The sequence below is a fragment of the Haemaphysalis longicornis genome, unplaced genomic scaffold, assembly GCF_048455015.1.
Source record: "Haemaphysalis longicornis isolate Haplotype H1 unplaced genomic scaffold, Haemaphysalis longicornis Haplotype H1 scaffold_7, whole genome shotgun sequence".
NCBI lineage: Eukaryota > Metazoa > Arthropoda > Arachnida > Ixodida > Ixodidae > Haemaphysalis > Haemaphysalis longicornis.
The window spans coordinates 165709786-165725403 of NW_027526422.1; positions in this window are offsets into that span (position 1 = coordinate 165709786).

A 15618-nucleotide genomic window follows, 5' to 3' on the forward strand; every position below is an offset into this window, starting at 1 on the left:
AAACAACTTCGAGAGTCCCGCTAATTCGATTTCTTCTGCCGTGCTACACACTTTCATGATGTTACATTTCGAAATAGGATTTTTTTGTTTACTGTGTTACTTTTCGAGTTTGTTAGCTGCATGCATCTACTACGACGGTTGCTACCGATTCGGTAGCAGCTACCTCTATGTTGCAATTTTCCCTCTCAACCCCATCCTGGTTCTCCTCTTTTAGAAGCACGAATTGGTTTTGAAGGGTGTTTTTATAATCCTGCGACCTGTCTGCAACTCACTTCAAGGTGAATTTCTTGCTTTTCACGAGATTTCTTCGTTCACTTTTAATATTGAGCCTTGCTTCATTCACCCTTGATATCCAGAAGTCCTATGATCGGTGCTCATAATATTGGCTAGCAAATCTATTACCTGCAAAATACTACAGTTGTCGCTTAAAAAGAAGTCAATTTATATATGTTGATACTTTGAGACTTTGGCATGTCCATTCCTGTTCTTTCGTTTGCAGCAGATTGTGGTCATTATTCACAAGGTATCTGCAAATCCCACAAATGTATCTCGTCGACTGTTAGGACTGCTATTTCAATGCTTCCCACTAAGCTTTCTCATATTTTCGTCTCATCTACTATTGCGCTAAATCTCCCATTACAATCATACGCTGGGTTTCCCTTCTTTATGGCTCATTCAACGTCCTCGTAGAAACTGTGTATGGCTCATTGTAGTGGGTATCAGTGCCTGCAAAGGCTTGTACTGTCCTTGAATTGCACCGCTAGTTTAGCTTGATCACAATGACTCCGCCTTTTTCAATAATACTTAAGAGTTTTCCACGTTGCCTACTATTAGTTTTTCGAAAAAAAATTCAACCCCGTGATGTTTCTGTTTAGAATATGCCTCTCAGCACAGAATATGCCCGCTGTTAAGCTTCGTAAAACCTCCTCCTGATCTGACTTCACTTAACCCCATCATGTCCCGCTTACTATCCCAGACCTATGCTAGAACACAGAAGCCCATTTTGCAAGGCACTGGTCGCACGTAGTACGTCGCCAGGTTCAAGTTCCAAAGCCCCCCTGACCGGGCTCCCGACCAATATATCCTTCGCACCGTCTGCTGTGTCGCTGGACTGAGCGCCGGTTTGATCGGGTGCCCTTCAGCTGATGCGGACTGATAGCCGAAATTTCCTTTGACAAGTCCCAGGAGGTGTCGGCCAACTACTACATAATGCTGGACAGGTTATTCTTTGGTGAGGGAGGGCTGTTTGTGTCCTTTTTGTGACCCCTTTTAATCAGGGCCTCATAGCCCCTTCAAATGGCTTGTTCTCAATGGCGCCAGAACTGCTTGTCAACGGGACAACGTTGATATCATTATCATCACCACCCTGTCTACGCCCACTGCTGGGCAAAGGCCTCTCCCAATATTCTCCAATTATCCCGGTCCTGTGATAACTGCGACCAATTTATCTCTCCCCGAAAACTTGTTCATCTCATCGGCCCATCTAACTTTGTGCCGCCCCCTGCTACGCTTGCCTTCTCTAGGGATCCACTCTGTTACCATTAATGACCAACGGCTAACTTTCCTTCGCATTATATGCGCTGCCCACGTCCATTTCTTGTACGAATATAAAGCGCAAAAATTCAGACAGGGGACGAACAGGACAACGAAAAGCGCTAAGCGCTTCTCTTTGTCCTGTTCATTGCCTGTTTGAATTTTTGCGCTTTAAATTCGTACAATGAAGTACAAACTAGCTCGAAGTCCCACGTTGTTCAGTCCATATCTTCTCCTCAATTTCTACTAATACGTCCTTAACACGCGTTTGCCCCCTGACCCACTCTGCTCTCTTCTTGTCTCTTAATGTTCGCGGCTTCTTCAAAAAAGAAGTATAACACTGGGTTCAGTAACTTTTCTAGCATAAGGGAACACAAATTATGTGTGTGTAATAGTGAAATTAACGAAAATTTTGTAAGGTGAGCCTTCGGGTGCCGTTGTGTGTGGAAGAATTTTTCGGTGCAACTAGGACTGCGCCCACAAATGTAAAAAAAGAACAGAGCTGAGTTTTGCCTTTTTTCATTGTTAGGATACATTTCTAACACACAGAAAAGTAGGAAAGTGATAGGAATTCAGCTAGAAATTAGCAGAGAGATTCAATATTACTTATTCTCTAATATTAATCATATCGGGCTGCTGCAATGGGAGCCTAAAACTTGGAAATCCAGACCAGTAGTAATATACGAAAATCTCAGCAACTAAGGGGGTTACACAAATCTATAACCGCTTTTTGAGCCTGACAGAAACAGATCTAGCAGAAAAGAAGACCCACTTCGTGATGAATTCAGCAGAAAACTGAAAACAAGAAGGACGTTCGGGACAGTATGAGTAAGTCACAACAGGTGGCGGGTAACGAGCCCAAAGCAGAATAGGAGGTAGGAAGGAGAACGAGGGACTTCAGGTTGGAGAGAAAAGGAAAAAGGAAAGGGACGAAAACATGACAGGCAGAAAGAAAAGGAAGGAAAAGGCGGATTACGCCAAACAGAATGAGGAGGAGTTTTCGCAACTCGGAAAGGACGAATGTGAGGATGAGCCACGGAAACAGGTCGCAAACGTGGAGGAAGAAACCTTCAAAGCTGAACTGCAAAGGAAGGTAAAAGAAGTTGACGCAAGAATTCTCAGTAGCCTGATAAAGGTAACTCGAGTAACTGCAGACGAAAGAGCAGTGGGAAGATTGGCAGATGATATTCAGGAGATGAGGGGCCTAACAATAGACCTCATCGCCAGGGTGGCAGAATTGGAAGGTGAACTAGCAGCACTAAAAAGTATCTCACAGAGGACTTTCGCAAACGTAACGAGAAGTAGCGAAGCAGAACGTCACTCGGACCCTGACCCTGAGGAAGGAGAAGGGAGGAAGCAAAGTGTTTTGCACATCAAACTGAAAGACACAGGGGAAAAAATTCCCTGGCACTTCCCCGAGGGGGAGAGTGTGTAAGTGCGAATGCATGGTTGTTGATTGCGCGATTACGGTGGATATCGTGATCTTGGAGTGGAGAGGAGGCGCCCAACACCCGCAGTCACTGAGCGGAGAGAGGAGGAGGAGAGTAGCGCCCGCTGTTACGGCGAGGGCTACACGAGCGCCCTCACGCGTCTGAATGCGGAGCGCCCGCTACGCGAGCGAGAGCTCTCCCGCCCGAAGTGGAGAGGAGGCGCCCAACACCCGCAGTCACTGAGCGGAGAGAGGAGGAGGAGAGTAGCGCGCGCCCATCTCCCCCCGTTGCTAGGGAAGACGAGGAGGAAGACGAGGAGCGCGCGCACCCGCAGCTGTGGCTATGCGGACGACGGCGGCGGACGATTCAGGCTCGCTTAAGAAGTGCATTCGCACTTAAAAGACGCAGCAAAGGTAGCAGAAGATGAACTGAAAAAGAACTTTGAACCATCGCAGCTTGGGTTAAAGAATGTGACACTGCGGAAAACAAGACAAGGAGTTCTGGTCCTAGCCGATGAGAAAGAGGGACTGGACAGGCTCAAATCAGAACTGGACACCCATGAAGTGCTCAAAAGCAAACTGGCAGCGGAATTCCCACGAGGAAGACAGCCGGAAATCTGCATTTTGGGGGTGCCGAACGAGACGCAGGAGGCAGAAATCCAGGAAGAACTTCCTAAACAAACAAACACGGAGGAAGAGCAGTTAATAATAAAACGGAAGATACAATCAAAGAGGAGGAGTGAAGTAACAGTAATAGCTCAAGTCCCAGGTCCAGCATTCCGAAAAATCATGGGGCAAGGACGTGTGAGGATTGAATGGACAATGTACAGGGCAAACGAAAACCTGTATGTCCCAAGGTGTGACAACTGCGCCAGGTTTGGGCACCCCTCAGTGGCTTGCAAACAAAAAAACCCAACATGCACAGACTGCATAGGGCAGCATCATCACAGGGAATGTCCGGCATCAGAGTTCTTCTGTCAAGAGTGCGTGCTGTACAACCGCAAGGCCGGACGGGACGTACTAGATGTAAGGCCTCAATGATGGACGTGAGATGTCCGTCTTTCCAACGATTTCAAGATAATATGCGGGAAAGAACCAACTACGACTAAATGCAAGAAGGCAAGTTGGTCAAAGGCATTTAAGTAAGACGATGGTGTGAGAAAGGGCCATCTTGAAGGGGAAAAGAAAGGGTCAACAGAGATAAGTAACTCGGGCAATGACAACGATTCAAATAAAAAATTCAAGGTACCTGAGGCAGAGTTAAAGTTTGTACAGATTAACCTGGCAAGGTGCTTCAAGGCGAATGAATCGCTGAATACGTTCCAAGGAGAGAACATGATAGATATATCGGTTGTACAGGAGCCATATCATATACAAGGAAAAATAATAGGCTTTCCAATTAAAACACGTATAGTGGCAAGTGCATATTGCCCAAAAGTGGCAATTCTTGTTCATTTAAAAGATATCGTAGCTTTTCCAATTTTAGTTAAGAGCGAAATAGTATGTACAAGAATACAATAGAGAGATAAAGAAATAATTGTAATAAATGCTTATTGTGCACCAAAGAATGATCTTAACCCAATAATGGTTGAAATTGAGAATCTGCTATGTACTGTAGAAGGTAAACACTTTCTAATTACAGGGGACTTTTTTGCAAAAAATCCTTTATGGGGAGGGTCAAAAGCAGATAGAAGGGGTGATGAAGTAATTAGTTTTATCAACGCCAATAGCTTAAATATTCTATATAATTCGGGGTCAATCCCTACATTTGAAACGGTAAACGGGAAGAGTTGGATTGACCTTTCGTTGGCATCCATAGAGTTAACGACAGAAATAAACAAATGGGAGGTGTTAGAACAGCACAACAATAGTGATCACAAGTACATCATGATAAATATTTTTAAAACAGAAAAACAGAAAGAACGCAGATTAACCAAAAAAGGGAAACTGAAGATACTACGCGATTTAAGGGATGACCCCTGGTATAAGGAAACAGAGGAGCCAAACTCAGCAGACGAGGTAAAGTGTTATGTTAATAAATTTTATATAAAATTCGAAGGTCTAGTCGAAAAACACTCGAAAAATGTCACAAAGGATAAAGAGCCAAAGCGTTGGTGGAATGATGAACTTGAGGTGGAGCGTAAACGGGTAAGGGCACTCAGGAGGCGATATCAGAGATCAGATAACATACACAGAGCAGAGTATAAAAGGAGATATTATGAAGCTCACATGCAGTACGACGAACATCTGAAAGAGGAAAAAAGGAAAAGTTGGGATGAAATTTGTGCCAACATGACATCAAATCCATTCACATTGCCCTATAAAATAGCTAGGAACAAGATTAAGAAAAAGGTGGTATTGTCGAGCATACCTAAGAAGAATGGGGAACAGACACAATCAGTCGAAGAAACGGTTGAGCAATTAGTAAGCCATTTCTATAATTTAAAGCAGCAATCAGAGGAGATAGACAATATCACTAGCACAGTAGAACATATTAAGAATACGGACGACAACATAACAGAAGAGGAAATTAGATATACTATTTGGGCCTTGAGGAAAGATATTGCAGTTGGACCAGATGGTATAAGTACAGACTTTTTACAAGGAATCTATGAGGTAATTAAGGATTTTCTTCATCGGGTATACTCAGGATGTTATAGGTTTGGATACTTTCCAGAACAATGGAAGAGATCCAGAGTGATCTTTATCCCAAAGCTGAATACGAACGGTATAGACCAATTGCAATAAATTCACTACTAGGTAAGGTGTTGGAGAAATTGTGAAATCCAGGATGTATTATTTTCTTTACAAAAATATTCACTTTTCCAAAAACCAGTTTGGCTTTATACATAAAAGGTCGACGTCAGAAGCACTGAGAGAAATTAAAAGGCGAATTGATCAAGCAAAATTAGATGGAGAAACAACGGTATTAATATCTTTAGACATTAAGAATGCATTTAACTCCATAAGAGCTGATCATGTGGCAGCATTTTGTAAAAAAATAGGTTTGAAAGAGAACTTGGTCAGGATTGCCGCAAGTGTTTTATAAACAGAACTATAATAAACGACACCGGCTTTAAGAAACTAGAGTTCAAATTACCCATCGGTTCACCTCAGGGATCACCATTGAGTCCCATGTTTTGGAACTTCATGATTCATGACCTGCTGAATGAGCAATTTGGGGTTGGTTGCCATATACAAGCATTTGCCGATGATATCACGGTAGTAATTAAAGGGAAATCAAGGAGTAAAATTGAAACGGCAGCAAATGCAGCCTTAGAGAAAGTTGCAAAATGCGCGAGCACGAAAAACCTGCACTTTAGTATGGACAAATGTGAAGTAATAGTCCTTGTGAACAAATACGAGAACAGACGTCCAATTTTTAAGATGCAGGGTAACAATATTAAGGTAGAGAAAGAGATAAAGATATTAGGAGTCATCATAGATAGTCGCCTAAGCTTTATGAGTCATTTAAATTATATCAAAGACAAAGTTACTCTGCTGGCGGTGAATTTATCGAAATTCACATCTAGAAAAAAAGGAATGACAAGTCAACATTTAAGAATAATATACTTAAGAGCTATTGAAAGGATAATTGTATATGCAGCACCCTTCTGGTATTCAGCTAAAAGTCACATTAAGCGGAAATTGAGGTCGCTACAGAGGATAGCTCTACTAAAAGTAGCCAAAGCCTATCGAACAGCGCCTAATATCGCTTTGAATATAGTAAGTAATATCTTGCCAATTCATCTTACGATTGAGAAAGAGGTAGAAATGTACAAGATTATAAAAGAAGATAAACCTTTTACATGGGAAGGTGCGGCATTCCATAGAAATATTATAATAAATAAGATAGACAAGTGGGAAAGGCACCCAGCAAAGTTGTTAGCTTTCCCTTACAATAGAGAACATTCAGAGGAAGAGGACTGTCAATTTCACATTTTCAGGGATGGGTCGAAATCAAATGACAAAGTAGGTGCGGCCTTTGTGGTTATGAATGAAAATTTGAGTATGGTAGACTTTTGTCAATATAGTTTACCGAAATTTTGCGATAACTTTCAGGCGGAGGTGGTAGCACTAACCAAGGCAATATAGTATATCAGTTCCAAGGAATGTAAAAATGTACAAATAATAACAGACAGTCTTTCAGCATTACCGGCCATTAGCAATCCTTATAATAAAAATCCCATGATTTTGGAAGTTAAAAAACTAATAGAAAGCAATAAGGGTAAGGGAATAATCCAACTGGCACACATAAAGGGTCATTCAGGCAATCCGGGAAACGAATTAGCTGATGATTTCGCAAAAACAGCAGCAGAGCAAGGAGAAAAACTTACCATCCCGATGACAAAGCATTTCATTAAAAAACAAATATTTGCAGAGGCTTTAGACAGGTGGCAAAAAGAATGGGTTAAGGAGGGTTCAAGCACTCAGGCGTACCAATGGGTCCCCAACGTTAAAAGTATCCCAAGTCACTTCCCAACAAACCATTTTGTATCACAAGCAGTGATGGGCCGCGGCAGGTTCCCCCACTATTTGTATAGGTTTGGGCTTAGAGATGATAAAATATGCAGTTGTAAAAAAGAAGCTAACAGTTTTGACCATTACTTAGACGACTGTCCAAGGACGAAATCCCTTAGAGGTAAATTCAAGAAGACACTAAAGCATCGGTTATCTAAACAAAAACAAGAAATAATAAAAGACGAAAAGCTAACGGAGTTCCTAGCACAAATGGTAGAAGAGATTAACAAAATATTATAACTAAAGAGGAATAGGTTAATGGGTATTTCGCCGTGCTCACTACTGATTTCACCCCCTGAGGGGGAGGAACGGTTCACTTACGCACAAGACCACCAGACCACCCAGGGGCTCGACATGGCAAACTTATATCCATCAACCAACGTGGGTATAAAACTGGAAGGATCACCGAAAGAAGGCCAATCCGCACTTGAAAAAAAAATGACATCAAAGTAATGAAACCACAGACTCCTGAGGCGGCTGGCAAGCATTTTTCCAGTGGCGGTCTCACAGGGGTCAGGAAGTGGGAGAAAAAAGACAAGGAGCAAATAGGAATAAGCCTCTATCGCAGGGTGGGTCATCACCCTCAAAACTTCGACCAAGTACGTGGCCACCAGACGATAGAGGTGGGGCAGTGGATTTTTGATTATTCCTTCTCGAGGAGGTGGTCTTTCGCAGTAGCACAGCTTGAGGCTGTCAATACTGCACAAGGTACAACAATGCTCCAATTCGAGTGTGCGCAACAATGCCCGGAGACCCTGGGGATAACTCGGAAAAAGAAAAAAAAATGAAAGAAGGTAACTGCAAAAGCAGAGTTGGTCTGAGTAGGTGACCCCCTGGCACACCTAGGCGGGAAGGTGCATTTCATGGCAAGAGGTGGACAAATACCCTCCCCCGTGGGAGGTATGTTCAAGAAGAGCACGGAATTGTAGTAGAGTGGTGGGAAGTATTAAAAAGAGAACATCCCCCTCGCGAGGGGCACGATCAAATGCACAGCATTTCCGAGGGGGTGCGCCGGCAAGTCGTATCTCTTGATCGCGGGACCCGTGTCGCCATCTTTTGGAGGCGCGGGACAACTTATGGCGCTTTCGAAACAAACGAGAAATGAGTAAAGGATATAAGGCGCGTTCGGTGCATCGAAATGTGTGTCGGTTTCGTGGCTCGGTCGGTAGGGCGCCGGGCACCTTGCGTTCCGCCCGCGGCGTCATGGGTTCGAAACCGGGCGCCGGAAACTGTTATTTCTTCCTGGCTGCGGACTACGACAAGGCGCGCCTGCGGACTACGACAAGGCGCGCATGCGGACTACGACAAGACGCGCATGCGGACTACGACAAGGCACGCCAACGCCGCGTGACATTGTGAGTTACTAAAATGCTATGCATTTAAAACAGGGTGGGCAGGGACTAAAACGGGCATATATCAACCAGGGCTGGTCACTCAGGAGGGCTCAACTACAATTGTGGACCCATTGGTGTTTTAGTGCTCTTATAACAAAAATAGAAGACCAAGTAAAAAGATGCACACAGGAACTTAGGAAGGGTTACAAAGGGGATGAGAAAAAAATATTCTGAAAGGGTACAACTGTATATGTACAGTAAGGTTTAAGGAACAGAGGAAGAGATATAGTGGCCGCACCTGCTTGATAATATCTAAGGTTAGGTGGCAGATATATTCGCGTAACGGGGTGCAAGAAATCATATATTACTGAAAATGAGCGATAAACACGACATAAGACCAATAGGGTGAAATAAAGTAGGCAGTACAAATTATAAAGCGAGTATAAGTTTAAGGAGTGGGAAGCAGTGGAAGTCTAACAAATTTTCGTAAAAAACGAGTTGCAACAACAATCAAGATAGCTCAGGTAGGGATATCAGTAACAGAAACAAGGTGAAACCACAACAAAGATAGCTAAGGTTGGAACATCAGTAACAGCAAGATTCAATATGATGTAAAGGGGAGGAAAAATACGGGGAAGGGGGGTCGGGGGAAGTAATCAGTTTCTGAGTTTTACAGAAGGGCTACCAGGACACAAGGGACAGCAGGACAGGGGAAGATGAAGATCGGATCACGGCAGAGAACGAAGACGGCAGATCAAGACAGAAGATCAAGAAGAGTCAACTTTGAGCATGAAATTTCACCATCGAGGAAGCACTTAAACTGCATTTGTGTTTGCATATCAAGATAACACGTATCAAGACCGACATATTGACCCATAACCGAGCTTCCACATAATAGTTTAAAAAATACCACTGATTGCCTCCCGTCCCCCCCCCCTTGACTTGGTTTCGCGTAATAGATCTCTCTTCTTTCTTCTTTCTTTCTTCTTTTCCTCTCGTAAAAACACTCTTTGACTTCGGTCCAGTTTGTTTATTTTTAATTGGCGTCACCCGTGATACGTATGTGGTACGGGTTGGGCATTTATTTTATTTTATAGCCCTTTATTTTGTCTGTCTGTCTGTCGTTACAGGTGGGATGTCTATCTCCTCTGGACTACTTATCGTTCGGCATTATCGTGGATGTTCCAGCTACTGTACAAATCTCTGTAGAACTCCTCGGCTACTATAACTATTTCATCCCTATTTGTGATGACACTGCCTTGCTTGTCTTTAAGTGTACACATCTGATTTTTTTCCCGCGCCTAGACGCTTCTTCACTGCTTCAAGGCTGCCTCCATTCGTTACAGCATATTCGATTCCCTCCATATTATACGTCCGTAGGTCAGCTGTCTTATGATTATTGATTAACTTCGGAAGCTTCGCTAGTTGTATTCCGTCAGATTGAGCAGAGATTGTCATGGTTTGCCGTTTCCTAATTAGATTAGAACGTTTACCAGCATCCTTAAATGCCATCGTGCCCCTGACCTCTATGGCCCACTCCGTGTAATGCGTGTAAAATTGTCGCTGGCTTCCTACTGTCGTAAGCTCTGCTTGCTCGGTGAGAGCTGAATATCGGTTCTGCACAAAGATCCTGAATTTTCCAACTTTACGTCTTACGGTTAGTTCACTGATCGGATTCTTTGCTACCAGCTTGTTACGGTCCCTCCTCAAATCTATCGTAATTCGAGATCTCCCCATACCGTGGTCACTGCACCTTACCCTTCCTAGTGCTTCCACATCCTGCATGACGCCAGGGTTATCGCAAATTATGAAGTCTATTTCATTTTTATGCTGCCCATTCGGGCTCCTCCACGTCCCCTTCCGGCTCTCCCGTTTGCAAAATATGCAGCGGTGGCGTAGAGGTAGAGCATTCGCCTCGCGTGCAGAAGTACCGTGGTTCGAATCGCGGTGCTGGAAAATTCCCGCCGGATTTTTAAAAATCCGCGTGTTGATGGCATTGCAGATGCGGCTTGGGGTGCGGCCTGACCCCGGCAACCATTTCCGGTACGAACTCCCTCACCAGAGCAGGATTGGCCACCCTGGTGTAGTAATGGCCACAATCTCCCATGAATACGCCAATTAACTACGGGCCCTCAGTCTCCAGAGGCTGCGAAGCAACTGACCATAGCGGCGGTCACACCTGTGACGCAGCAGAGGGTGCTAAGAATCCCTGGGCCCGAACAGGCCCCCAGTGGAAACTGAACCTGCAACTTTTAACACGAGAACTCTGTCTAGCGAAGTGAGTCTAGAGGTGCTGTTTATGGAATTAGAGGGCATTAAATGGGATGTCATGGGGCTTAGTCAGGTTAGAAGGACAGGTAAAGCCTTTACGGTGCTGAAAAATGGACACGTCCTATCTTACTGTGGTCTAGTAGACAGAAGAGAACTAGGAGTGGGATTTCTAGTCAATAAAAGCATACCTGGTAACATAGAGGAATACTATAGCAATAACGAAAAGGTAGCCGGTCTTGTCATCAAGCTTAATAACAGGTACAAATAAAGGTGGTTCAGGGCTACGCGCCCACTTCCAGCCATGACGACCAGCTAGTTGAGCGCTTCTATGAATATGTGGAGTCGGGAATGGCTAAAGTAAAAACACAGTATACCGTAGTGTTGGGAGACCAATGCTATATTACAAAAGAATCAGGGTGGAGACAAGGCAGTTGGGAACTATGGTCTGGGAAGTAGAAATAGCAGGGGAGACCTACTAGTCAATTTCGCTGAACTGGATAATCTACGCATCATGAACACCTTCTTCTGCAAAGGTTGATATAGGGCATTTTATAAAAGCTTTCCTGCAAATCCAGCAAACATTGTAGCAAAAAAAAATCATGTGCATGAATGCAATAAATTAGAAATATTCTCACGACAAAAATAAAATTGCAGTTTCCTTAGGTCTTGCAGCTCGTTATGCAAAGAATGCCCTATGTTAGCAAGCAACCTTGAAAGTGCAGAAATTTGGCCGCATAAACTGCTCAAATCGGTAACACCATGGCAAAGTGACCTGTACCGCACACGGCTTGTATTGCAAAGAAGCCTCAGGTTTAGTGTTCTCAGGCACCCTGTCTACCCATCTGAAGACCCGTATTTTGCCTGAAACCTGGTAATACATGCTTCAAGAAGAATATTATGACAGCATCTACTGCAGCAAAACAGCTGATTGTTTAGTCACACCCAATAGCAGTGCACGTATAAAGCTTAAGCCCATTCATACAACATGGCCTGCTAAAATCACGGCATGGCTTCTGGGCCATAGTACAACGCCAACACGCAGCAAGTTGTTAAAGACGAGCGGTATCTCATTACGCTTTTGAGTTGTTAGGCCGATAAAGGAGTAGAATTATTATTTGAACAGACTGAATAAATATTCCTATATCGATGTTAATTATTCTTAAATTGAGAGCAATAAAAATTGAGTGGCTTGCGCTAGTGATGCAAGGTTAGAGAAAAAGCAGCGCTGTCCGCTCTCTCCCTTCGTTCGAGACGCGGCTGTTGCATCATCACCAACAGCAGCCTATTAGGATCACTCCAGGGCGAAGACCTCTACCATCGACCTCCAACTGCTGCGGTTCCCCACCGCTGGAGTCCACTCCTTGCCTCCTAATTTCCTTATTTTTCTCCTGCGTCTTGTAATTGGCCTTCTTCTGTTCCCAGACCCATCTCTCCCTGTCCACTCTGTCACCTGGTAGTGCACCGATTGTCTTTTCGTGTAATTACATGCTCAGACCAAGCCCATTTCTTTTTTCTATTTCGAACTGTATCTTCTACGCTTGTTTGTTCTCTAATACACGAAGCTCATTTCCACTCTTTAAGTGTTACTCCGATCATTATTGGTTCCATGTCCCATGCAGCCGGCCTAAGTTTGCTTTGAAGTTGTTCAGCAAGGGGCTAAGTTTCGGCTCCATAAGCCATCACTTCACATTTATTTCCGAACTTCCAGCTGAAACTTCTCCGTGACTTCAAAACCCGGATTGTTCCGACCGCAGGCTTTCGCATCGCTCCCAAAGGGAACCGCATCAGCACGCTTCACAACCCGCAGCCAAGTTCAAAACCAACGCTCGCGATATTAACCAAAAGGAAATGATGTGTGCCCTGGAAGCGATGCTAACTCAGCGGTATAGACGGTGTTGTCATACGCGAGTAACCAAGGTTCGATCAAGACCATGGGAAGCCTTTTTTTGGTTTCCAGTTGGCTGCACATGTTATTGTTGCCCAATGCCGCTAACGCATACCCCTTGATCCTTTGGAAGGGACCAATATTTAGGTTGCCGGTCTAAAGGTGCAAAAGTCCTGGGTTTTATTCCCGCGACCTTTCTAACCACATTTTTTGTGGAGGTGTCATGGTTTTCTGTCTACGATGGACTGCTGTGTGTAGGCCTAAACAGCTTTTCTGGTAATGTAACCACACTAGTAACCAATCCATCCTACCACCTTCATCGGATCTTCTGCCTATGGCGGTTCCAATATCGTCCATCGGCATCTTCACCTGCAACAAGTGGGACCTATCGTCGCGGTAAATGTTTTATAGGGAAGGCGCGGTATGTTAGATGGCAATAAATGTAACCTGCAGAACCGCCATCTTAAGTTTGTTCGTAATATAACCCATCGCTTTTGTCACAGCCGGCACGGATGAGTGGGAAGTAATTATCACAGCAGACATAATTCCCAAATGCACTGATATCAGCATGGACAAAGAAAGCACACTATTACCACAAGGAAACGCTCAGCAAATAGTACTTTATTGCAGGGCAGTTGCATTCTGTTAAATTTAGGACCCTGTCTACATATTGGAATCCTCTTGAACTTCTTGTGTAATGCCCTGTCAGTACGTCTGAGAACATTCACCAGAACGATCCCCAAACATTCACCAATTCCCTTCACAATCACCTAAGGCGGGTTTGAATTCTCAAAAAATTAAACGTTGGGCCCGAGCGTGCACTGCACTCCTAGCTAGGAATAAACTTGGTATAGATACCCCCCAGCATAGGATAAACAATGACGTTTTAGCAGAGAACGTTCTAAATAAAACCCAATACCTGCGTACAGCACGTGTGCGTGCTATTCGTAGCCACCCAGCAAAAGCCACCGCGATGAACCGAAATAGCATGCCGCAGCAGTGGCAGCAGAAAAAAAACGCGTCCGTTGTTGACGAAAACTACGCAAAAACAAATCAGAAATAAAGGAAGCGCGATCTGGTTTAGTCCTGCCGCCGAGTTCTGCAACGTGTATACCTGAACAAAAATATTACCTGGGCGGGGCAGCTCCAAAGTGTAGATGGTCGTGCATTACACGTACTACTACCGCACGAAACTGAGATAGAGTAAAAGTGGGGAATGTTGGCAGCATGCTTTGCGAAAAAGATGACACAAAGGGGGTGCTTCGTAGTCGGTCGTGAAGTGGGTTACACAAAATGCTCCGCGAAGATGCCAATCTCTGCGGTCCGCTTGGACAAGAGCAGTTTTCAAAGTGGTCTCGAGCTATTGCCACGGCTAATGATTCGTCAGAATGGATTGTGAGGCACATGGACGCTTTCCCGGCCCAGATGATATGCTGGCGTACGCTTGCAAGGAGTGGGACTCGGGTGGATTGCTGCACAACTCAGCGTCACTCTTCTCTCTGATTCGTGCGCCTGAATGTGGGTTGATGCCGCTTTTACCACAACGCTGCAACCTAATTTGAATGTTGGCTAGACATAGACGATCAGCCAGAAGTTGGCTGGACTGAGCCCTGCATTTCGTTTTGAAAATCGGTCAGTCAATTTTTGTATTACCAGAATCATTTTTTTTCTAAAGGGCCTCAATCAAAACGGAAATGCTAGTTACAAATGCTGCAGCCTGTTCAAATTAAAGAAACAATTTGTTTTGCCGGCGATTGTGTGCATGTGTAGATAAGCGTGTTACCATAACCTTACTTTACATTTCTCCCTATGCACATAGCAAATTTTTTCTAAAAATTCACGTATTTTAGGCACCATTTCCATTAAGCGTCGAATACTCTGAAGAGCGAAATATAGGATTTCGTCCATCACAGCGACCGTACAATCGTGAAATTAGGCTGAAATACGTTGTTCCGCCTTTCCCTCCCAATTCGACCGTATAAGTTTTTATGGGAAAATGTACACCTTTCCAGGGTCCAACTTCCCTTCTGTTTGAAACGAGGGTCGGCACCCTCGAGAAGCTTCCTACCCCGTCTCAGTTGGACTACTTGGAAAAGATGTAAAAGTAACCAGTCCCTCTAGGCACAATGGAAACAGGTAACCACAAGATAATGGCCACTGTCCATTGCGATGAAGCAACAAATACTTTACACGTTATTCCACGGTTGGAAAATTGCACGGCGGCGGCGCGGTAACATATGCGTGTTGCGTCACAGTATTCGCCTTCTTAACACTCCGATACCAGCAACGCCGACATTCGGTAGCACGCACTTGTGGGTCAGCTCCAGGCCACCGGTTTACACCCTCACTCCCTCAATTCTAGCCAACTTTTCTGGGTTCTCGTATTAGGAAGCCGAAATCTATCCGACTGCGCTATTGCAAAACGGTCTAAACAATTTGAATTTAATTGACAAGCATCGACTTCAACTCTGAGATACTCCAACTTTTAAATAACCTATATTCATACAAATTCAATCGCAAAGGCCCACTTACCCAATTTTGCGAAAGAAACCTTCGCGTGTCAATCATCCTTCTGCTAAATGAAATGGGCTTTGCTTTTTTCCCCTTAAAAGCTATGATGAATTCAGCTTGTTCCTCTATAATGA